Genomic DNA, 24,253 nt, shown 5'->3' with positions numbered 1-24,253 from the left:
AGTCGCCATTGTGTCTTTTCTATTTAATTCCGATGCAATTTCTGTGTTCCGTCGTCAATAAGAAGGTCCAAAGGATACAGTAATGCTGATGTGAAGCATAGGAATCTAAAACCGGTCGCACAAGAAAGGTTCAAAACATAGACAGTAAGAAGAGAAAGACTTCTTGTACCTGAGCCGGCATTGTGCCTTTTGTATTTAATTCCTATGCAATTTCTGTGTTTTATCGTCAATAAGACGGTCAGAGGGACACAGTAAACCTGAAGTGAAGCATCGGTATCTATAACTAGTGTCACAGGAATGGTTCAAATCATAGACAGTAGGAAGAGTCAGTCTTCTTGTACTTAAGTCGGCATTGTGGCTTTTGTATTTGATTCCGATGCAATTTCTGTGTTTCATCGTCAATCAGAGAGTCAGCTGGATACAGTAAACCTGAAGTGAAGCATCGGAATCTATAACTAGTGTCACAGGAATGGTTCAAAACATAGACAGTAAGGAGAGTCAGTTTTCATGTACTTATGTCGGCATTGTGCCTTTTGTATTTAAATCCGATGCAATTTCTGTGTTTCATCGTCAATAAGAAGGTCAGAGGGATACAGTAAACCTGAAGTGAAGCATCGGAATCCATAACTAGTGTTACATGAATGGTTCAAACATAGGCAGTAAGAAGATTCAGGTTTCTTGTACATAAGTCGGCATTGTGCCTTTTGTATTTAATTTCGATTCAAGTTATGTGTATCATCGTCAATAACAAGGTCACAAAAATACAGTAAACCTGAAGTGAAACATCGGAATCTACAATTTGTGTCACATGAATGGTTCAAAACATAGAGAGTAAGAAGAGTAAGTTTTCTTGTACTAAAGTCGGCATTGTGCCTTTTGTAATTAATTCCAATGCAATTTCTGTGTTTCATCGTCAATAAGAAGGTCAGAGGGATACTGTAAACCTGAAGTGAAGCATCGGAATCAATAACTAGTGTTACATGAATAGTTCAAACATAGACAGTAAGAAGAGTCAGTTTTCTTGTACATAAGTCGGCATTGTGCCTTTTGTATTTAATTCCGATGCAATTTATGTGTTTCATCGTCAACAAGAAGGTCAGAGGGATACAGTAAACCTGAAGTGAAGCATCGGAACCTATAACTAGTGTCACAGGAATGGTTCAAAACATAGACATTAAGAAGAGTCAGTTTTCTTGTACTTAAGTCATCATTGTGCCATTTGTATTTAATTCCGATGCAATATCTGTGTTTCATCGTCAATAAGAAGGTCAGAGGGATACAGTGAACCTGAAGTGAAGCATCGGAATCAATAACTAGTGTCACAGGAATGGTTCAAACATTGACAGGAAGAAGAGTCAGTTTTTCTGTATTTATGTCGGCATTGTGCCTTTAGTATCTAATTCCGATGCAATTTCTGTGTTTCATCGTCAATAAGAAGGTCAGAGGGAAACAGTAAAACTGAAGTGAAGCATCGGAATCTATAACTAGTGTCACATGAATGGTTCTCAACATAGACAGTGAGAAGAGTCAGCTTTCTTGTACTTAAGTCGGCAATGTGCCTTTTGTATTTAATTTCGAAGCAATTTCTCTGATTCATCGTCAATAAAAAGGTCAGAGGGATACAGAAATCCTTAAGTAAAGCATCGGAATCTATAACTAGTGTCACATGAATGGTTTACAACATAGACAGTAAGATGAGTCAGTTTACTTGTACTTAAGTCGGCATTGTGCCTCTTGTATTTAATTCCGATGCAATTTCTGTGTTTCATCGTCAATAAGAAGGTCAGAGGGATACAGTAAACCTGAAGTGAAGCATCGGAATCTATAACTAGTGTCACAGGAATGGTTCAAACCATAGACAGTAAGAAGAGTCAGTTTTCTTGTACTTAAGTCGGCATTGTGCCTTTTGTATTTAATTCCGATCCAATCTCTGTGTTTCATCGTCAATAAGAAGGTCCAAAGGATACAGTAATGCTGATGTGAAGCATAGGAATCTAAAACCGGTCTCACAAGAAAGGTTCAAAACATAGCCAGTAAGAAGAGGAAGACTTCTTGTACCTGAGCCGGCATTGTGCCTTTTGTATTTAATTCCTATGCAATTTCTGTGTTTTATCGTCAATAAGACGGACAGAGGGACACAGTAAACCTGAAGTGAAGCATCGGTATCTATAACTAGTGTCACAGGAATGGTTCAAATCATAGACAGTAAGAAGAGTCAGTTTTCTTGTACTTAAGTCGGCATTGTGCCTTTTGTATTTATTTCCGATGCAATTTCAGTGTTTCATCCTCAATAAGAAGGTCAGAGGGATACAGTGAACCTTAAGTGAAGCGTCGGAATCTATAACTAGTGTCACAGGAATGGTTAAAATCATACACAGTAAGAAGAGTCAGTTCCCTTGTACTTAAGTCGTCATTGTGCCTTTTGTATTTAATTCCGATGCAATTTCTGTGTTTCATCGTCAATAAGAAGGTCAGAGGGATACAGTAAACCTGACGTGAAGCATCGGAATCTATAACTAGTGTCACTGGAATGGTTCAAAGCATAGACCGTAAGAAGAGTCACTTTTCTTGTATTTAAGTCGGCATTGTGCCTTTTGTATTTTATTCCGATGCAATTTCTGTGTTGCATCGTCAATAAGAAGGTCCGAGGGATACGGTAAACCTGAAGTGAAGCTGCGGAATGTATAACTAGTGTCACAGGAACCTTTCAAAACATAGACAGTAAGAAGAGTCGGTTTTCTTGTACTTAAGTCGGCGTTGTGCCTTTTGTATGTAATTCCGATTCAATTTCTGTGTTTCATCGTCAATAAGAAGGTCAGAGGGATACAGTTAACCTGAAGTGAAGCATCGGAATCTATAGCTAGTGTCACAGGAATGGTTCAAAACAAAGACAGTAAGAAGAGTCAGTTTTCTTGTACTTAAGTCGGCATTGTGCCTTTTTTTTTTAATTCCGATGCAATTTCAGTGTTGCATCGTCAATAAGAACGTTAGAGGGTACAGTGAACCTGAAGTAAAGCATCGGAATCTATAACTAGTGTCACAGGAATGGTTCAAATCATACACAGTAAGAAGAGTCAGTACCCCTTGTACTTAAGTCGCCATTGTGTCTTTTCTATTTAATTCCGATGCAATGTCTGTGTTCCGTCGTCAATAAGAAGGTCCAAAGGATACAGTAATGCAGATGTGAAGCATAGGAATCCAAAACCGGTCTCACAAGAAAGGTTCAAAACATAGACAGTAAGAAGAGAAAGACTTCTTGTACCTGAGCCGGCATTGTGCCTTTTGTATTTAATTCCTATGCAATTTCTGTGTTTTATCGTCAATAAGACGGTCAGAGGGACACAGTAAACCTGAAGTGAAGCATCGGTATCTATAACTAGTGTCACAGGAATGGTTCAAACATAGGCAGTAAGAAGATTCGGTTTCTTGTACATAAGTCGGCATTGTGCCTTTTGTATTTAATTTCGATTCAAGTTCTGTGTATCATCGTCAATAACAAGGTCACAAAATTACAGTAAACCAGAAGTGAAACATCGGAATCTACAATTTGTGTCACATGAATGGTTCAAAACATACAGAGTAAGAAGAGTAAGTTTTCTTGTACTAAAGTCGGCATTGTGCCTTTTGTATTTAATTCCAATGCAATTTCTGTGTTTCATCGTCAATAAGAAGGTCAGAGGGATACTGTAAACCTGAAGTGAAGCATCGGAATCAGTAACTAGTGTTACATGAATGGTTCAAACATAGACAGTAAGAAGAGTCAGTTTTCTTGTACATAAGTCGGCATTGTGCCTTTTGTATTTAATTCCGATGCAAGTTCTGTGTATCATCGTCAATAAAAAGGTCACAAAAATACAGTAAACCTGAAGTGAAGCATCGGAATCTATAATTTGAGTCACATGAATGGGTCAAAACGTAGAGAGTAAGATGAGTCAGTTTTCTTGTACTAAAGTCGGCATTGTGCCTTTTGTATTTAATTCCGATGCAATTTATGTGTTTCATCGTCAACAAGAAGGTCAGAGGGATACAGTAAACCTGAAGTGAAGCATCGGAATCTATAACTAGTGTCACAGGAATGGTTCAAAACATAGACATTAAGAAGAGTCAGTTTTCTTGTACTTAAGTCATCATTGTGCCATTTGTATTTAATTCCGATGCAATATCTGTGTTTCATCGTCAATAAGAAGGTCAGAGGGATACAGTAAACGTGAAGTGAAGAATCGGCAACTATAACTAGTGTCACAGGAATGGTTCAAAACAAAGACAGTAAGAAGAGTCAGTTTTTTTGTACTTAAGTCGGCATTGTGCCTTTTGTATTTAATTCCGATGCAATTTCTGTGTTTCATCGTCAATACGAAGGTCAGAAGGATACAGTAAACCTGAAGTGAAGCATCGGAATCTATAACTAGTGTCACAGGAATGGTTCAAAACATAGACTGTAAGAAGAGTCAGTTTTCCTGTACTTAAGTCGACATTGTTCCTTTTTTATTTAACTCCGATGCAATTTCTGTGTTTCATCGTCAATAAGAAGGTCAGAGGGATACAGTAAACCTGAAGTGAAGCATCGGAATCTATGACTAGTGTCACAGGAATGGTTCAAACCATAGACAGAAAGAAGAGTCAGTTTTCTTGTACTTAAGTCGGCATTGTGCCTTTTGTATTTAATTCCGATCCAATCTCTGTGTTTCATCGTCAATAAGAGGGTCAGAGGGATACAGTAAACCTGAAGTGAAGCATCGGAATCTATAACTAGTGTCACATGAATGGTTCTCAACATAGACAGTAAGAAGAGTCAGCTTTCTTGTACTTAAGTCGGCAATGTGCTTTTTGTAATTAATTCCGATGCAATTTATGTGTTTCATCGTCAACAAGAAGGTCAGAGGGATACAGTAAACCTGAAGTGAAGCATCGGAATCTATAACTAGTGTCACAGGAATGGTTCAAAACATAGACATTAAGAAGAGTCAGTTTTCTTGTACTTAAGTCATCATTGTGCCATTTGTATTTAATTCCGATGCAATATCTGTGTTTCATCGTCAATAAGAAGGTCAGAGGGATACAGTGAACCTGAAGTGAAGCATCGGAATCAATAACTAGTGTCACAGGAATGGTTCAAACATTGACAGGAAGAAGAGTCAGTTTTTCTGTATTTATGTCGGCATTGTGCCTTTAGTATCTAATTCCGATGCAATTTCTGTGTTTCATCGTCAATAAGAAGGTCAGAGGGAAACAGTAAAACTGAAGTGAAGCATCGGAATCTATAACTAGTGTCACATGAATGGTTCTCAACATAGACAGTGAGAAGAGTCAGCTTTCTTGTACTTAAGTCGGCAATGTGCCTTTTGTATTTAATTTCGAAGCAATTTCTCTGATTCATCGTCAATAGGAAGGTCAGAGGGATACAGAAATCCTTAAGTAAAGCATCGGAATCTATAACTAGTGTCACATGAATGGTTTACAACATAGACAGTAAGATGAGTCAGTTTACTTGTACTTAAGTCGGCATTGTGCCTCTTGTATTTAATTCCGATGCAATTTCTGTGTTTCATCGTCAATAAGAAGGTCAGAGGGATACAGTAAACCTGAAGTGAAGCATCGGAATCTATAACTAGTGTCACAGGAATGGTTCAAACCATAGACAGTAAGAAGAGTCAGTTTTCTTGTACTTAAGTCGGCATTGTGCCTTTTGTATTTAATTCCGATCCAATCTCTGTGTTTCATCGTCAATAAGAAGGTCCAAAGGATACAGTAATGCTGATGTGAAGCATAGGAATCTAAAACCGGTCTCACAAGAAAGGTTCAAAACATAGCCAGTAAGAAGAGGAAGACTTCTTGTACCTGAGCCGGCATTGTGCCTTTTGTATTTAATTCCTATGCAATTTCTGTGTTTTATCGTCAATAAGACGGACAGAGGGACACAGTAAACCTGAAGTGAAGCATCGGTATCTATAACTAGTGTCACAGGAATGGTTCAAATCATAGACAGTAAGAAGAGTCAGTTTTCTTGTACTTAAGTCGGCATTGTGCCTTTTGTATTTATTTCCGATGCAATTTCAGTGTTTCATCCTCAATAAGAAGGTCAGAGGGATACAGTGAACCTTAAGTGAAGCGTCGGAATCTATAACTAGTGTCACAGGAATGGTTCAAAACATACACAGTAAGAAGAGTCAGTTCCCTTGTACTTAAGTCGTCATTGTGCCTTTTGTATTTAATTCCGATGCAATTTCTGTGTTTCATCGTCAATAAGAAGGTCAGAGGGATACAGTAAACCTGACGTGAAGCATCGGAATCTATAACTAGTGTCACTGGAATGGTTCAAAGCATAGACCGTAAGAAGAGTCACTTTTCTTGTATTTAAGTCGGCATTGTGCCTTTTGTATTTTATTCCGATGCAATTTCTGTGTTGCATCGTCAATAAGAAGGTCCGAGGGATACGGTAAACCTGAAGTGAAGCTGCGGAATGTATAACTAGTGTCACAGGAACCTTTCAAAACATAGACAGTAAGAAGAGTCGGTTTTCTTGTACTTAAGTCGGCGTTGTGCCTTTTGTATGTAATTCCGATTCAATTTCTGTGTTTCATCGTCAATAAGAAGGTCAGAGGGATACAGTTAACCTGAAGTGAAGCATCGGAATCTATAGCTAGTGTCACAGGAATGGTTCAAAACAAAGACAGTAAGAAGAGTCAGTTTTCTTGTACTTAAGTCGGCATTGTGCCTTTTTTTTTTAATTCCGATGCAATTTCAGTGTTGCATCGTCAATAAGAACGTTAGAGGGTACAGTGAACCTGAAGTAAAGCATCGGAATCTATAACTAGTGTCACAGGAATGGTTCAAATCATACACAGTAAGAAGAGTCAGTACCCCTTGTACTTAAGTCGCCATTGTGTCTTTTCTATTTAATTCCGATGCAATTTCTGTGTTCCGTCGTCAATAAGAAGGTCCAAAGGATACAGTAATGCAGATGTGAAGCATAGGAATCCAAAACCGGTCTCACAAGAAAGGTTCAAAACATAGACAGTAAGAATAGAAAGACTTCTTGTACCTGAGCCGGCATTGTGCCTTTTGTATTTAATTCCTATGCAATTTCTGTGTTTTATCGTCAATAAGACGGTCAGAGGGACACAGTAAACCTGAAGTGAAGCATCGGTATCTATAACTAGTGTCACAGGAATGGTTCAAACATAGGCAGTAAGAAGATTCGGTTTCTTGTACATAAGTCGGCATTGTGCCTTTTGTATTTAATTTCGATTCAAGTTCTGTGTATCATCGTCAATAACAAGGTCACAAAATTACAGTAAACCTGAAGTGAAACATCGGAATCTACAATTTGTGTCACATGAATGGATCAAAACATAGAGAGTAAGAAGAGTAAGTTTTCTTGTACTAAAGTCGGCATTGTGCCTTTTGTATTTAATTCCAATGCAATTTCTGTGTTTCATCGTCAATAAGAAGGTCAGAGGGATACTGTAAACCTGAAGTGAAGCATCGGAATCAGTAACTAGTGTTACATGAATGGTTCAAACATAGACAGTAAGAAGAGTCAGTTTTCTTGTACATAAGTCGGCATTGTGCCTTTTGTATTTAATTCCGATGCAAGTTCTGTGTATCATCGTCAATAAAAAGGTCACAAAAATACAGTAAACCTGAAGTGAAGCACCGGAATCTATAATCTGAGTCACATGAATGGGTCAAAACGTAGAGAGTAAGATGAGTCAGTTTTCTTGTACTAAAGTCGGCATTGTGCTTTTGTATTTAATTCCGATGCAATTTATGTGTTTCATCGTCAACAAGAAGGTCAGAGGGATACAGTAAACCTGAAGTGAAGCATCGGAATCTATAACTAGTGTCACAGGAATGGTTCAAAACATAGACATTAAGAAGAGTCAGTTTTCTTGTACTTAAGTCATCATTGTGCCATTTGTATTTAATTCCGATGCAATATCTGTGTTTCATCGTCAATAAGAAGGTCAGAGGGATACAGTAAACGTGAAGTGAAGAATCGGCAACTATAACTAGTGTCACAGGAATGGTTCAAAACAAAGACAGTAAGAAGAGTCAGTTTTTTTGTACTTAAGTCGGCATTGTGCCTTTTGTATTTAATTCCGATGCAATTTCTGTGTTTCATCGTCAATACGAAGGTCAGAAGGATACAGTAAACCTGAAGTGAAGCATCGGAATCTATAACTAGTGTCACAGGAATGGTTCAAAACATAGACTGTAAGAAGAGTCAGTTTTCCTGTACTTAAGTCGACATTGTTCCTTTTTTATTTAACTCCGATGCAATTTCTGTGTTTCATCGTCAATAAGAAGGTCAGAGGGATACAGTAAACCTGAAGTGAAGCATCGGAATCTATGACTAGTGTCACAGGAATGGTTCAAACCATAGACAGAAAGAAGAGTCAGTTTTCTTGTACTTAAGTCGGCATTGTGCCTTTTGTATTTAATTCCGATCCAATCTCTGTGTTTCATCGTCAATAAGAGGGTCAGAGGGATACAGTAAACCTGAAGTGAAGCATCGGAATCTATAACTAGTGTCACATGAATGGTTCTCAACATAGACAGTAAGAAGAGTCAGCTTTCTTGTACTTAAGTCGGCAATGTGCTTTTTGTAATTAATTCCGATGCAATTTCTGTGTTTCATCGTCAATAACAGGGTCAGGGGGATACAGTAAACCTGAAGTGAAGCCTCGGAATCTATATTTAGTGGCACAGGAATTGTTCAAAACATAGACAGTAAGAAGAGTCAGTTTTCTTGTACTTAAGTCGGCATTGTGCCTTTTGTATTTATTTCCGATGCAATTTCAGTGTTTCATCGTCAATAAGAAGGTCAGAGGGATACAGTGAACCTGAAGTGAAGCTTCGGAATCTATAACTAGTGTCACAGGAATGGTTCAAAACATACACAGTAAGAAGAGTCAGTTCCCTTGTACTTAAGTCGTCACTGTGCCTTTTGTATTTAATTCCGATGCAATTTCTGTGTTTCATCGTCAATAAGAAGGTCAGAGGGATACAGTAAACCTGACGTGAAGGATCGGAATCTATAACTAGTGTCACAGGAATGGTTCAAAACATAGACTGTAAGAAGAGTCACTTTTCTCGTATTTAAGTCGGCATTGTGCCTTTTGTATTTAATTCCGATGCAATTTCTGTGTTGCATCGTCAATAAGAAGGTCAGAGGGATACGGTAAACCTGAAGTGAAGCATCGGAATCTATAACTAGTGTCACAGGAACCTTTCAGAACATAGACAGTAAGAAGAGTCGGTTTTCTTGTACTTAAGTCGGCGTTGTGCCTCTTTTTATTTAATTCCGATCCAATTTCAGTGTTGCATCGTCAATAAGAACGTTAGAGGGTACAGTGAACCTGAAGTAAAGCATCGGAATCTATAACTAGTGTCACAGGAATGGTTCAAATCATACACAGAAAGAAGAGTCAGTACCCCTTGTACTTAAGTCGCCATTGTGCCTTTTCTATTTAATTCCGATTCAATTTCTGTGTTTCGTCGTCAATAAGAAGGTCCAAAGGATACAGTAATGCTGATGTGAAGAATAGGAATCTAAAACCGGTCTCACAAGAAAGGTTCAAAACATAGCCAGTAAGAAGAGGAAGACTTCTTGTACCTGAGCCGGCATTGTGCCTTTTGTATTTAATTCCTATGCAATTTCTGTGTTTTATCGTCAATAAGACGGTCAGAGGGACACAGTAAACCTGAAGTGAAGCATCGGTATCTATAACTAGTGTCACAGGAATGGTTCAAATCATAGACAGTAAGAAGAGTCAGTCTTCTTGTACTTAAGTCGGCATTGTGGCTTTTGTATTTGATTCCGATGCAATTTCTGTGTTTCATCGTCAATAACAAGGTCACAAAATTACAGTAAACCTGAAGTGAAACATCGGAATCTACAATTTGTGTCACATGAATGGTTCAAAACATAGAGAGTAAGAAGAGTCCGTTTTCTTGTACTAAAGTCGGCATTGTGCCTTTTGTATTTAATTCCAATGCAATTTCTGCGTTTCATCGTCAATAAGAGGGTCAGAGGGATACTGTAAACCTGATGTGAAGCATCGGAATCTATAACTAGTGTTACATGAATGGTTCAAACATAGACAGTAAGAAGAGTCAGTTTCCTTGTACAAAAGTCGGCATTGTGCCTTTAGTATTTAATTCCGATGCAAGTTCTGTGTATTATCGTCAATAAGAAGGTCACAAAAATACAGTAAATCTGAAGTGAAGCATCGGAATCTATAATTTGTGTCACATGAATGGATCAAAACATAGAGAGTAAGAAGAGTCAGTTTTCTGGTACTAAAGTCGGCATTGTGCCTTTTGTATTTAATTCCGATGCAATTTCTGTGGTTCATCGTCAACAAGAAGGTCAGAGGGATACAGTAAACCTGAAGTGAAGCATCGGAAACTATAACTAATGTCACAGGAATGGTTCAAAACATAGACATTAAGTAGAGTCAGTTTTCTTGTACTTAAGTCGACATTGTGCCATTTGTATTTAATTCCGATGCAATATCTGTGTTTCATCATCAATAAGAAGGTCAGAGGGATACAGTAAACGTGAAGTGAAGCATCGGAATCTATAACTAACGTCACAGGAATGGTTCAAAACAGAGACTGTAAGAAGGGTCAGTTTTCTTGTACTTAAGTCGGCTTTGTGGCTTTTGTATATAACTCCGATACAATTTCTGTGTTTCTTCGTCAATAAGAAGGTCACAGAAACACAGTAAACCTGAAGTGAAGCTTCGGAATCAATAACTAGTGTCACAGGAATGGTTCAAACATTGACAGTAAGAAGAGTCAGTTTTTCTGTACTTATGACGGCATTGTGCTTATAGTATTTAATTCCGATGCAATTTCTGTGTTTCATCGTCAATAAGAAGGTCAGAGGGATACAGTAAAACTGAAGTGAAGCATCGGAATCTATAACTAGTGTCACATGATTGGTTCAAACATAGACAGTAAGAAGAGTCAGTTTTCTTGTACACAAGTCGGCATTGTGCCTTTTGTATTTAATTCCGATGCAACTTCTGTGTTTCATCGCCAATAAGAAGATCAGAGGGATACAGTAAACCTGAAGTGAAGCATCGGAATCTATAATTGGTGTCACATGAATGGTTCAAATCATAGATAGTAAGAAGAGTCAGTTTTCTTGTACTTAAGTCGGCGTTGTGCCTTTTGTATGTAATTCCGATTCAATTTCTGTGTTTCATCGTCAATAAGAAGGTCAGAGGGATACAGTTAACCTGAAGTGAAGCATCGGAATCTATAGCTAGTGTCACAGGAATGGTTCAAAACAAAGACAGTAAGAGGAGTCAGTTTTTTTGTACTTAAGTCGGCATTGTGCCTTTTTTTTTTTTAATTCCGATGCAATTTCAGTGTTGCGTCGTCAATACAACGGTCAGAGGGATACAGTAAACCTCAAGTGAGGCATCGGTATCTATAACTAGTGTCACAGGAATGGTTCAAATCATAGACAGTAGGAAGAGTCAGTCTTCTTGTTCTTAAGTCGGCATTGTGTCTTGTGTATTTGATTCCGATGCAATTTCTGTGTTTCATCGTCAATCAGAGAGTCAGTTGGATACAGTAAACCTGAAGTGAAGCATCGGAATCTATAACTAGTGTCACAGGAATGGTTCAAAACATAGACAGTAAGAAGAGTCAGTTTTCATGTACTTCAGTCGGCATTGTGCCTTTTGTATTTAAATCCGAAGCAATTTCTGTGTTTCATCGTCAATAAGAAGGTCAGAGGGATACAGTAAACCTGAAGTGAAGCATCGGAATCTATAACTAGTGTTACATGAATGGTTCAAACATAGGCAGTAAGAAGATTCAGTTTTCTTGTACATAAGTCTGCATTGTGCCTTTTGTATTTAATTCCGACGCAAGTTCTGTGTATCATCGTCAATAACAAGGTCACAAAATTGCAGTAAACCTGAAGTGAAACATCGGAATCTACAATTTGTGTCACATGAATGGTTCAAAACATAGAGAGTAAGAGGAGTCAGTTTTCTTATACTAAAGTCGGCATTGTGCCTTTTGTATTTAATTCCAATGCAATTTCTGTGTTTCATCGTCAATAAGAAGGTCGGATGGATACTCTAAACCTGAAGTAAGGCATCGGAATCTATAACTAGTGTTACATGAATGGTTCAAACATAGACAGTAAGAAGAGTCAGTTTTCTTGTACATAAGTCGGCATTGTGCCTTTTGTATTTAATTCCGATGCAAGTTCTGTGTATCATCGTCAATAAGAAGGTCACAAAAATACAGTAAACCTGAAGTGAAGCATCGGAATCTATAATTTGTGTCACATGAATGGATCAAAACATAGAGAGTAAGAAGAGTCAGTTTTCTTGTACTAATGTCGGCTTTGTGGCTTTTGTATATAACTCCGATACAATTTCTGTGTTTCTTCGTCAATAAGAAGGTCAGAGGGATACAGTAAACCTGAAGTGAAGCATCGGAATCAATAACTAGTGTCACAGGAATGGTTCAAACATTGACAGTAAGAAGAGCCAGTTTTTCGGTACTTATGTCGGCATTGTGCCTTTAGTATTTAATTCCGATGCAATTTCTGTGTTTCATCGTCAATAAGAAGGTCAGAGTGATACAGTAATTCTGAAGTGAAGCATCGGAATCTATAACTAGTGTCACATGATTGGTTCAAACATAGACAGTAAGAAGAGTCAGTTTTCTTGTACATAAGTCGGCATTGTGCCTTTTGTATTTAATTGCGATGCAATTTCTGTGTTTCATCGCTAATAAGAAGATCAGAGGGATACAGTAAACCTGAAGTGAAGCATCGGAATCTATAATTGGTGTCACATGAATGGTTCAAATCATAGAGAGTAAGAAGAGTCAGTTTTCTTGTACTTAAGTCGGCATTGTGCCGTTAGTATTTAATTCCGATGCAATTTCTGTGTTTCATCGTCAATAAAAAGGTCCAAGGGATCCAGTAAACCTGAAGTGAAGCATCAGAATCTATAACTAGTGTCACATGAATGGTTCAAAACATAGACAGTAAGAAGAGTCTGTTTTCCCTTACTTAAGTCGGCATTCCGTTTTGTATTTAATTCCGATGCAAGTTCTGTGTATCATCGTCAATAAGAAGGTCACAAAAATACAGTAAACCTGAAGTGAAGCATCGGAATTTTTTAATTTGTGTCACATGAATGGTTCAAAACATAGGGAGTAAGAAGAGCCAGTTTTCTTGTACTAAAGTCGGCATTGTGCCTTTTGTATTTAATTCCGATGCAATTTCTGTGTTTAATCGTCAAAAAGAAGGTCAGAGGGATCCAGTAAACCTGAAGTGAAGCATCGGAATCTATAACTAGTGTCACATGAATGGTTTAAAACATAGACAGTAAGAAGAGTCAGTTGCCTTGTAATCAAGTCGGCATTGTGCCATTTGTATTTAATTCCGATGCAATTTCTGTGTTTCATCGTCAATAAAAAGGTCAGAGGGATACAGTAAAAGCGAAGAGAAGCATCGGAATCTATAACTAGTGTCACATGAATGGTTCAAAACATAGACAGTTAGAAGAGTCAGCTTACTTGTACGTAAGTCGGCAATGTGCTTTTTGTATTTAATTCCGATGCAATTTCTGTGTTTCATCGTCAATAAGAGGGTCAGGGGGATAAGGTTAACCTGAAGTGACGTATCGGAATCTATATTTAGTGTCACAGGAATTGTTCAAAACATAGACAGTAAGAGGAGTCAGTTTTCTTGTACTTAAGTCGGCATTGTGCCTTTTTTTATTTAATTCCGATGAAATTTCAGTGTTGCATCGTCAATACGACGGTCAGAGGGATACAGTAAACCTGAAGTGAAGCATCGGCATCTATAACTAGTGTCACAGGAATGGTTCAAATCATAGACAGTAGGAAGAGTCAGTCTTCTTGTACTTAAGTCGGCATTGTGCCTTTTGTATGTAATTCCGATGCAAGTTCTGTGTATCATCGTCAATAAGAAGGTCACAAAAATACAGTAAACCTGAAGTGAAGCATCGGAATCTATAAATTGTGTCACATTAATGGATCAAAACATAGAGAGTAAGAAGAGTTAGTTTTCTTTTACTTAAGTCGTCATTGTGCCATTTGTATTTAATTCCGATGCAATTTCTGTGTTGCATCGTCAATAAGAAGGTCAGAGGGATACGGTAAACCTGAAGTGAAGCATCGGAATCTATAACTAGTGTCACAGGAACCTTTCAAAACATAGACAGTAAGAAGAGTCGGTTTTCTTGTACTTAAGTCGGCGTTGTGCCTTTTTTTTTATTTAATTCCGATGCAATTTCAGTGTTGCATCGTCAATAAGAACGTTAGAGGGTACAGTGAACCTGAAGTAAAGCATCGGAATCTATAACTAGTGTCACAGGAATGGTTCAAATCATACACAGAAAGAAGAGTCAGTACCCCTTGTACTTAAGTCGCCATTGCGCCTTTTCTATTTAATTCCGATTCAATTTCTGTGTTTCGTCGTCAATAAGAAGGTCCAGAGGACACAGTAATGCTGATGTGAAGCATAGGAATCAAAAACCGGTCTCACAAGAAAGGTTCAAAACATAGCCAGTAAGAAGAGGAAGACTTCATGTACCTGAGCCGGCATTGTGCCTTTTGTATTTAATTCCTATGCAATTTCTGTGTTTTATCGACAATAAGACGGTCAGAGGGACACAGTAAACCTGAAGTGAAGCATCGGTATCTATAACTAGTGTCACAGGAATGGTTCAAATCATAGACAGTAAGAAGAGTCAGTCTTCTTGTACTTAAGTCGGCATTGTGGCTTTTGTATTTGATTCCGATGCAATTTCTGTGTTTCATCGTCAATCAGAGAGTCAGCTGGATGCAGTAAGCCTGAAGTGAAGCATCGGAATCTATAACTAGTGTTACATGAATGGTTCAAACATAGGCAGTAAGAAGATTCAGTTTTCTTGTACATAAGTCGGCATTGTGCCTTTTGTATTTAATTCCGATGCAAGTTCTGTGTATCATCGTCAATAACAAGGTCACAAAATTACAGAAAACCTGAAGTGAAACATCGGAATCTACAATTTGTGTCACATGAATGGTTCAAAACATAGAGAGTAAGAAGAGTCAGTTTTCTTGTACTAAAGTCGGCATTGTGCCTTTTGTATTTAATTCCAATGCAATTTCTGTGTTTCATCGTCAATAAGAAGGTCAGAGGGATACTGTAAACCTGAAGTGAAGCATCGGAATCTATAACTAGTGTTACATGAATGGTTCAAACGTAGACAGTAAGAAGAGTCAGTTTTTCTGTACTTATGTCGGCATTGTGCCTTTAGTATTTAATTCCGATGCAATTTCTGTGTTTCATCGTCAATAAGAAGGTCAGAGGGATACAGTAAAACTGAAGTGAAGCATCGGAATCCATAACTAGTGTCACGTGATTGGTTCAAACATAGACAGTAAGAAGAGTCAGTTTTCTTGTACACAAGTCGGCATTGTGCCTTTTGTATTTAATTCCGATGCAACTTCTGTGTTTCATCGCCAATAAGAAGATCAGAGGGATACAGTAAAACTGAAGTGAAGCATCGGAATCTATAATTGGTGTCACATGAATGGTTCAAATCATAGAGAGTAAGAAGAGTCAGTTTTCTTGTACTTAAGTCGGCGTTGTGCCTTTTGCATGTAATTCCGATTCAATTTCTGTGTTTCATCGTCAATAAGAAGGTCAGAGGGATACAGTTAACCTGAAGTGAAGCATCGGAATCTATAGCTAGTGTCACAGGTATGGTTCACAACAAAGACAGTAAGAGGAGTCAGTTTTCTTGTACTTAAGTCGGCATTGTGCCTTTTTTTATTTAATTCCGATGCAATTTCAGTGTTGCGTCGTCAATACGACGGTCAGAGGGATACAGTAAACCTCAAGTGAGGCATCGGTATCTATAACTAGTGTCACAGGAATGGTTCAAATCATAGACAGTAGGAAGAGTCAGTCTTCTTGTTCTTAAGTCGGCATTGTGTCTTTTGTATTTGATTCCGATGCAATTTCTGTGTTTCATCGTCAATCAGAGAGTCAGCTGGATACAGTAAACCTGAAGTGAAGCATCGGAATCTATAACTAGTGTCACAGGAATGGTTCAAAACATAGACAGTAAGAAGAGTCAGTTTTCTTGTACTTAAGCCGGCATTGTGCCGTTTGTATTTAATTTCGATGCAATTTCTGTGTTTCATCGTCAATAAGAAGGTCAGAGGGATACAGTAAACCTAAAGGGAAGCATCGGAATCTATAACTAGTGTCACAGGAATGGTTCAAACCGTAGACAGTAAGAAGAGTCAGATTTCTTGAACTTAAGTCGGCATTGTGCCTTTTCTACTTAATTCCGATGCAATTTCTGTGTTTCATCGTCAATAAAAAGGTCCAAGGGATCCAGTAAACCTGAAGTGAAGCATCAGAATCTATAACTAGTGTCACATGAATGGTTCAAAACATAGACAGTAAGAAGAGTCTGTTTTCCCTTACTTAAGTCGGCATTGTGCCTTTTGTATTTAATTCCGATGCAAGTTCTGTGTATCATCGTCAATAAGAAGGTCACAAAAATACAGTGAACCTGAAGTGAAGCATCGGAATTTTTTAATTTGTGTCACATGAATGGTTCAAATCATAGGGAGTAAGAAGAGCCAGTTTTCTTGTACTAAAGTCGGCATTGTGCCTTTTGTATTTAATTCCGATGCAATTTCTGTGTTTAATCGTCAAAAAGAAGGTCAGAGGGATCCAGTAAACCTGAAGTGAAGCATCGGAATCTATAACTAGTGTCACATGAATGGTTTAAAACATAGACAGTAAGAAGAGTCAGTTGTCTTGTAATTAAGTCGGCATTGTGCCTTTTGTATTTAATTCCGATGCAATTTCTGTGTTTCATCGTCAATAAGAAGGTCAGAGGGATACAGTAAACGTGAAGAGAAGCATCGGAATCTATAACTAGTGTCACATGAATGGTTCAAATCATAGACAGTTAGAAGAGTCAGCTTTCTTGTACTTAAGTCGGCAATGTGCTTTTTGTATTTAATTCCGATGCAATTTCTGTGTTTCATCGTCAATAAGAAGGTCAGGGGGATAAGGTTAACCTGAAGTGAAGTATCGGAATCTATATTTAGTGTCACAGGAATTGTTCAAAACATAGACAGTAAGAAGAGTCAGTTTTCTTGTACATAAGTCGGCATTGTGCCTTTTGTATTTAGTTCCGGTGCAAGTTCTGTGTATCATCGTCAATAAGAAGGTCAGAGGGATACTGTAAACCTGAACTGAAGCATCGGAATCTATAACTAGTGTTACATGAATGGTTCAAACATAGACAGTAAGAAGAGTCAGTTTTCTTGTACATAAGTCGGCATTGTGCCTTTTGTATGTAATTCCGATGCAAGTTCTGTGTATCATCGTCAATAAGAAGGTCGCAAAAATACAGTAAACCTGAAGTGAAGCATCGGAATCTATAAATTGTGTCACATTAATGGATCAAAACATAGAGAGTAAGAAGAGTCAGTTTTCTTTTACTTAAGTCGTCATTGTGCCATTTGTATTTAATTCCGATGCAATTTCTGTGTTTCATCGTCAATAAGAAGGTCAGAGGGATACGGTAAACCTGAAGTGAAGCATCGGAATCTATAACTAGTGTCACAGGAACCTTTCAAAACACAGACAGTAAGAAGAGTCGGTTTTCTTGTACTTAAGTCGGCGTTGTGCCTTTTGTATGTAATTCCGATTCAATTTCTGTGTTTCATCGTCAGTAAGAAGGTCAGAGGTATACAGTTAACCTGAAGTGAAGCATCGGAATCTATAGCTAGTGTCACAGGAATGGTTCAAAACAAAGACAGTAAGAGGAGTCAGTTTTCTTGTACTTAAGTCGGCATTGTGCCTTTTTTTATTTAATTCCGATGCAATTTCAGTGTTGCATCGTCAATACGACGGTCAGAGGGATACAGTAAACCTGAAGTGAAGCATCGGAATCTATAACTAGTGTTACATGAACGGTTCAAACATAGACAGTAAGAAGAGTCAGTTTTCTTGTACATAAGTCGGCATTGTGCCTTTTGTATTTAATTCCGATGCAAGTTCTGTGTATCATCGTCAATAACAAGGTCACAAAATTACAGTAAACCTGAAGTGAAACATCGGAATCTACAATTTGTGTCACATGAATGGTTCAAAACATAGAGAGTAAGAAGAGTCAGTTTTCTTGTACTAAAGTCGGCATTGTGCCTTTTGTATTTAATTCCAATGCAATTTCTGTGTTTCATCGTCAATAAGAAGGTCAGAGGGATACTGTAAACCTGAAGTGAAGCATCGGAATCTATAACTAGTGTTACATGAACGGTTCAAACATAGACAGTAAGAAGAGTCAGTTTTCTTGTACATAAGTCGGCATTGTGCCTTTTGCATTTAATTCCGATGCAAGTTCTGTGTATCATCGTCAATAAGAAGGTCACAAAAACACAGTAAATCTGAAGTGAAGCATCGGAATCTATAATTTGTGTCACATGAATGGATCAAAACATAGAGAGTAAGAAGAGTCAGTTTTCTTGTACTAAAGTCGGCATTGTGCCTTTTGTATTTAATTCCGATGCAATTTCTGTGTTTCATCGTCAACAAGAAGGTCAGAGGGATACAGTAAACCGAAGTGAAGCATCGGAATCTATAACTAGTGTCACAGGAATGGTTCAAAATATAGACATTAAGAAGAGTCAGTTTTCTTGTACTTAAGTCGACATTGTGCAATTTGTATTTAATTCCGATGCAATATCTGTGTTTCATCGTCAATACGAAGGTCAGAGGGATACAGTAAACGTGAAGTGAAGCATCGGAATCTATAACTAATGTCACAGGAATGGTTCAAAACATAGACTGTAAGAAGAGTCAGTTTTCTTGTACTTAAGTCGTCTTTGTGGCTTTTGTATATAACTCCGATACAATGTCTGTGTTTCTTCGTCAATAAGAAGGTCAGAGGAATACAGTAATCCTGAAGTGAAGCATCGGAATCAATAACTAGTGTTACAGGAATGGTTCAAACATTGACAGTAAGAAGAGTCAGTTTTTCTGTACTTATGTCGGCATTGTGCCTTTAGTATTTAATTCCGATGCAATTTCTATGTTTCATCGTCAATAAGAAGGTCAGAGGGATACAGTAAAACTGAAGTGAAGCATCGGAATCTATAACTAGTGTCACATGATTGGTTCAAACATAGACAGTAAGAAGAGTCAGTTTTCTTGTACATAAGTCGGCATTGTGCCTTTTGTATTTAATTCCGATGCAACTTCTGTGTTTCATCGCCAATAAGAAGATCAGAGGGATACAGTAAACCTGAAGTGAAGCATCGGAATCTACAGCTAGTGTCACAGGAATGGTTCAAAACAAAGACAGTAAGAGGAGTCAGTTTTCTTGTACTTAAGTCGGCATTGTGCCTTTTTTTGTTTAATTCCGATGCAATTTCAGTGTTGCGTCGTCAATACGACGGTCAAAGGGATACAGTAAACCTGAAGGGAAGCATCGGTATCTATAACTAGTGTCACAGGAATGGTTCAAATCATAGACAGTAGGAAGAGTCAGTCTTCTTGTACCTAAGTCGGCATTGTGCCTGTTGTATTTGATTCCGATGCGATTTCTGTGTTTCATCGTCAATCAGAGAGTCAGCTGGATACAGTAAACCTGAAGTGAAGCATCGGAATCTATAACTAGTGTCACAGGAATGGTTCAAAACATAGACAGTAAGAAGAGTCAGTTTTCATGTACTTCAGTCGGCATTGTGCCTTTTGTATTTAAATCCGAAGCAATTTCTGTGTTTCATCGTCAATAAGAAGGTCAGAGGGATACAGTAAACCTGAAGTGAAGCATCGGAATCTATAACTAGTGTTACGTGAATGGTTCAAACATAGGCAGTAAGAAGATTCAGTTTTCTTGTACATAAGTCGGCATCGTGCCTTTTGTATTTAATTCCGATGCAAATTCAGTGTATCATCGTCAATAACAAGGTCACAAAATTACAGTAAACCTGAAGTGAAACAACGGAATCTACAATTTGTGTCACATGAATGGTTCAAAACATAGAGAGTAAGAAGAGTCGGTTTTCTTATACTAAAGTCGGCATTGTGCCTTTTGAATTTAATTCCAATGCAATTTCTGTGTTTCATCGTCAATAAGAAGGTCAGAGGGATACTGTAAACCTGAAGTGAAGCATCGGAATCTATAACTAGTGTTACATGAATGGTTCAAACATAGACAGTAAGAAGAGTCAGTTTTCTTGTACATAAGTCGGCATTGTGCCTTTTGTATTCAATTCCGATGCAACCTCTGTGTATCATCGTCAATAAGAAGGTCACAAAAATACAGTAAACCTGAAGTGAAGCATCGGAATCTACAAATTGTGTCACATGAATGGATCAAAACATAGGGAGTAAGAAGAGTCAGTTTTCTTGTACTGAAGTCGGCGTTGTCCTTTTGTATTTAATTCCGATGCAATTTCTGTGTTTCATCGTCAACAAGAAGGTCAGAGGGATACAGTAAACCGAAGTGAAGCATCGGAATCTATAACTAGTGTCACAGGAATGGATCAAAACATAGACATTAAGAAGAGTCAGTTTTCTTGTACTTAAGTCGTCATTGTGCCATTTGTATATTAATTCCGATGCAATATCTGTGTTGCATCGTCAATAAGAAGGTCAGAGGAATACAGTAAACGTGAAGTGAAGCATCGGAATCTATAACTAATGTCACAGGAATGGTTCAAAACATAGACTGTAAGGAGAGTCAGTTTTCTTGTACTTAAGTGGGCTTTGTGGCTTTTGTATATAACTCCGATACAATTTCTGTGTTTCTTCGTCAATAAGAAGGTCAGAGGGATACAGTAAACCTGAAGTGAAGCATCGGAATCAATAACTAGTGTCACAGGAATGGTTCAGACATTGACAGTAAGAAGAGTCAGTTTTCTTTTACTTAAGTCGTCATTGTGCCATTTGTATTTAATTCCGATGCAATTTCTGTGTTTCATCGTCAATAAGAAGGTCAGAGGGATACGGTAAACCTGAAGTGAAGCATCGGAATCTATAACTAGTGTCACAGGAACCTTTCAAAACACAGACAGTAAGAAGAGTCGGTTTTCTTGTACTTAAGTCGGCGTTGTGCCTTTTGTAATTAATTCCGATGCAATTTCTGTGTTTCATCGTCAATAACAGGGTCAGGGGGATACAGTAAACCTGAAGTGAAGCCTCGGAATCTATATTTAGTGGCACAGGAATTGTTCAAAACATAGACAGTAAGAAGAGTCAGTTTTCTTGTACTTAAGTCGGCATTGTGCCTTTTGTATTTATTTCCGATGCAATTTCAGTGTTTCATCGTCAATAAGAAGGTCAGAGGGATACAGTGAACCTGAAGTGAAGCTTCGGAATCTATAACTAGTGTCACAGGAATGGTTCAAAACATACACAGTAAGAAGAGTCAGTCCCCTTGTACTTAAGTCGTCACTGTGCCTTTTGTATTTAATTCCGATGCAATTTCTGTGTTTCATCGTCAATAAGAAGGTCAGAGGGATACAGTAAACCTGACGTGAAGCATCGGAATCTATAACTAGTGTCACAGGAATGGTTCAAATCATAGACTGTAAGAAGAGTCACTTTTCTTGTATTTAAGTCGGCATTGTGCCTTTTGTATTTAATTCCGATGCAATTTCTGTGTTGCATCGTCAATAAGAAGGTCAGAGGGATACGGTAAACCTGAAGTGAAGCATCGGAATCTATAACTAGTGTCACAGGAACCTTTCAAAACATAGACAGTAAGAAGAGTCGGTTTTCTTGTACTTAAGTCGGCGTTGTGCCTTTGTTTATTTAATTCCGATGCAATTTCAGTGTTGCATCGTCAATAAGAACGTTAGAGGGTACAGTGAACCTGAAGTAAAGCATCAGAATCTATAACTAGTGTCACAGGAATGGTTCAAATCATACACAGAAAGAAGAGTCAGTACCCCTTGTACTTAAGTCGCCATTGTGCCTTTTCTATTTAATTCCGATTCAATTTCTGTGTTTCGTCGTCAATAAGAAGGTCCAAAGGATACAGTAATGCTGATGTGAAGCATAGGAATCTAAAACCGGTCTCACAAGAAAGGTTCAAAACATAGCCAGTAAGAAGAGGAAGACTTCTTGTACCTGAGCCGGCATTGTGCCTTTTGTATTTAATTCCTATGCAATTTCTGTGTTTTATCGTCAATAAGACGGTCAGAGGGACACAGTAAACCTGAAGTGAAGCATCGGTATCTATAACTAGTGTCACAGGAATGGTTCAAATCATAGACAGTAAGAAGAGTCAGTCTTCTTGTACTTAAGTCGGCATTGTGGCTTTTGTATTTGATTCCGATGCAATTTCTGTGTTTCATCGTCAATAACAAGGTCACAAAATTACAGTAAACCTGAAGTGAAACATCGGAATCTACAATTTGTGTCACATGAATGGTTCAAAACATAGAGAGTAAGAAGAGTCAGTTTTCTGGTACTAAAGTCGGCATTGTGCCTTTTGTATTTAATTCCGATGCAATTTCTGTGTTTCATCGTCAACAAGAAGGTCAGAGGGATACAGTAAACCTGAAGTAAAGCATCGGAATCTATAACCAGTGTCATAGGAATGGTTCAAAACATAGACATTAAGAAGAGTCAGTTTTCTTGTACTTAAGTCGACATTGTGCCATTTGTATTTAATTCCGATGCAATATCTGTGTTTCATCATCAATAAGAAGGTCAGAGGGATACAGTAAACGTGAAGTGAAGCATCGGAATCTATAACTAATGTCACAGGAATGGTTCAAAACAGAGACTGTAAGAAGAGTCAGTTTTCTTGTACTTAAGTCGGCTTTGTGGCTTTTGTTTATAACTCCGATACAATTTCTGTGTTTCTTCGTCAATAAGAAGGTCACAGAAATACAGTAAACCTGAAGTGAAGCATCGGAATCAATAACTAGTGTCACAGGAATGGTTCAAACATTGACAGTAAGAAGAGTCAGTTTTTCTGTACTTATGTCGGCATTGTGCCTTTAGTATTTAATTCCGATGCAATTTCTGTGTTTCATCGTCAATAAGAAGGTCAGAGGGATACAGTAAAACTGAAGTGAAGCATCGGAATCTATAACTAGTGTCACATGATTGGTTCAAACATAGACAGTAAGAAGAGTCAGTTTTCTTGTACACAAGTCGGCATTGTGCCTTTTGTATTTAATTCCGATGCAACTTCTGTGTTTCATCGCCAATAAGAAGATCAGAGGGATACAGTAAACCTGAAGTGAAGCATCGGAATCTATAATTGGTGTCACATGAATGGTTCAAATCATAGAGAGTAAGAAGAGTCAGTTTTCTTGTACTTAAGTCGGCGTTGTGCCTTTTGTATGTAATTCCGATTCAATTTCTGTGTTTCATCGTCAATAAGAAGGTCAGAGGGATACAGTTAACCTGAAGTGAAGCATCGGAATCTATAGCTAGTGTCACAGGAATGGTTCAAAACAAAGACAGTAAGAGGAGTCAGTTTTTTTGTACTTAAGTCGGCATTGTGCCTTTTTTTATTTAATTCCGATGCAATTTCAGTGTTGCGTCGTCAATACAACGGTCTGAGGGATACAGTAAACCTCAAGTGAGGCATCGGTATCTATAACTAGTGTCACAGGAATGGTTCAAATCATAGACAGTAGGAAGAGTCAGTCTTGTTGTTCTTAAGTCGGCATTGTGTCTTGTGTATTTGATTCCGATGCAATTTCTGTGTTTCATCGTCAATCAGAGAGTCAGTTGGATACAGTAAACCCGAAGTGAAGCATCGGAATCTATAACTAGTGTCACAGGAATGGTTCAAAACATAGACAGTAAGAAGAGTCAGTTTTCATGTACTTCAGTCGGCATTGTGCCTTTTGTATTTAAATCCGAAGCAATTTCTGTGTTTCATCGTCAATAAGAAGGTCAGAGGGATACAGTAAACCTGAAGTGAAGCATCGGAATCTACAATTTGTGTCACATGAATGGTTCAAAACATAGAGAGTAAGAGGAGTCAGTTTTCTTATACTAAAGTCGGCATTGTGCCTTTTGTATTTAATTCCAATGCAATTTCTGTGTTTCATCGTCAATAAGAAGGTCGGATGGATACTGTAAACCTGAAGTAAGGCATCGGAATCTATAACTAGTGTTACATGAATGGTTCAAACATAGACAGTAAGAAGAGTCAGTTTTCTTGTACATAAGTCGGCATTGTGCCTTTTGTAT

This window comes from Schistocerca americana, unplaced genomic scaffold, assembly GCF_021461395.2.
Source record: "Schistocerca americana isolate TAMUIC-IGC-003095 unplaced genomic scaffold, iqSchAmer2.1 HiC_scaffold_24, whole genome shotgun sequence".
NCBI classification, from domain to species: Eukaryota; Metazoa; Arthropoda; class Insecta; order Orthoptera; family Acrididae; genus Schistocerca; species Schistocerca americana.
Note: the sequence above shows the minus strand (reverse complement) of the source record.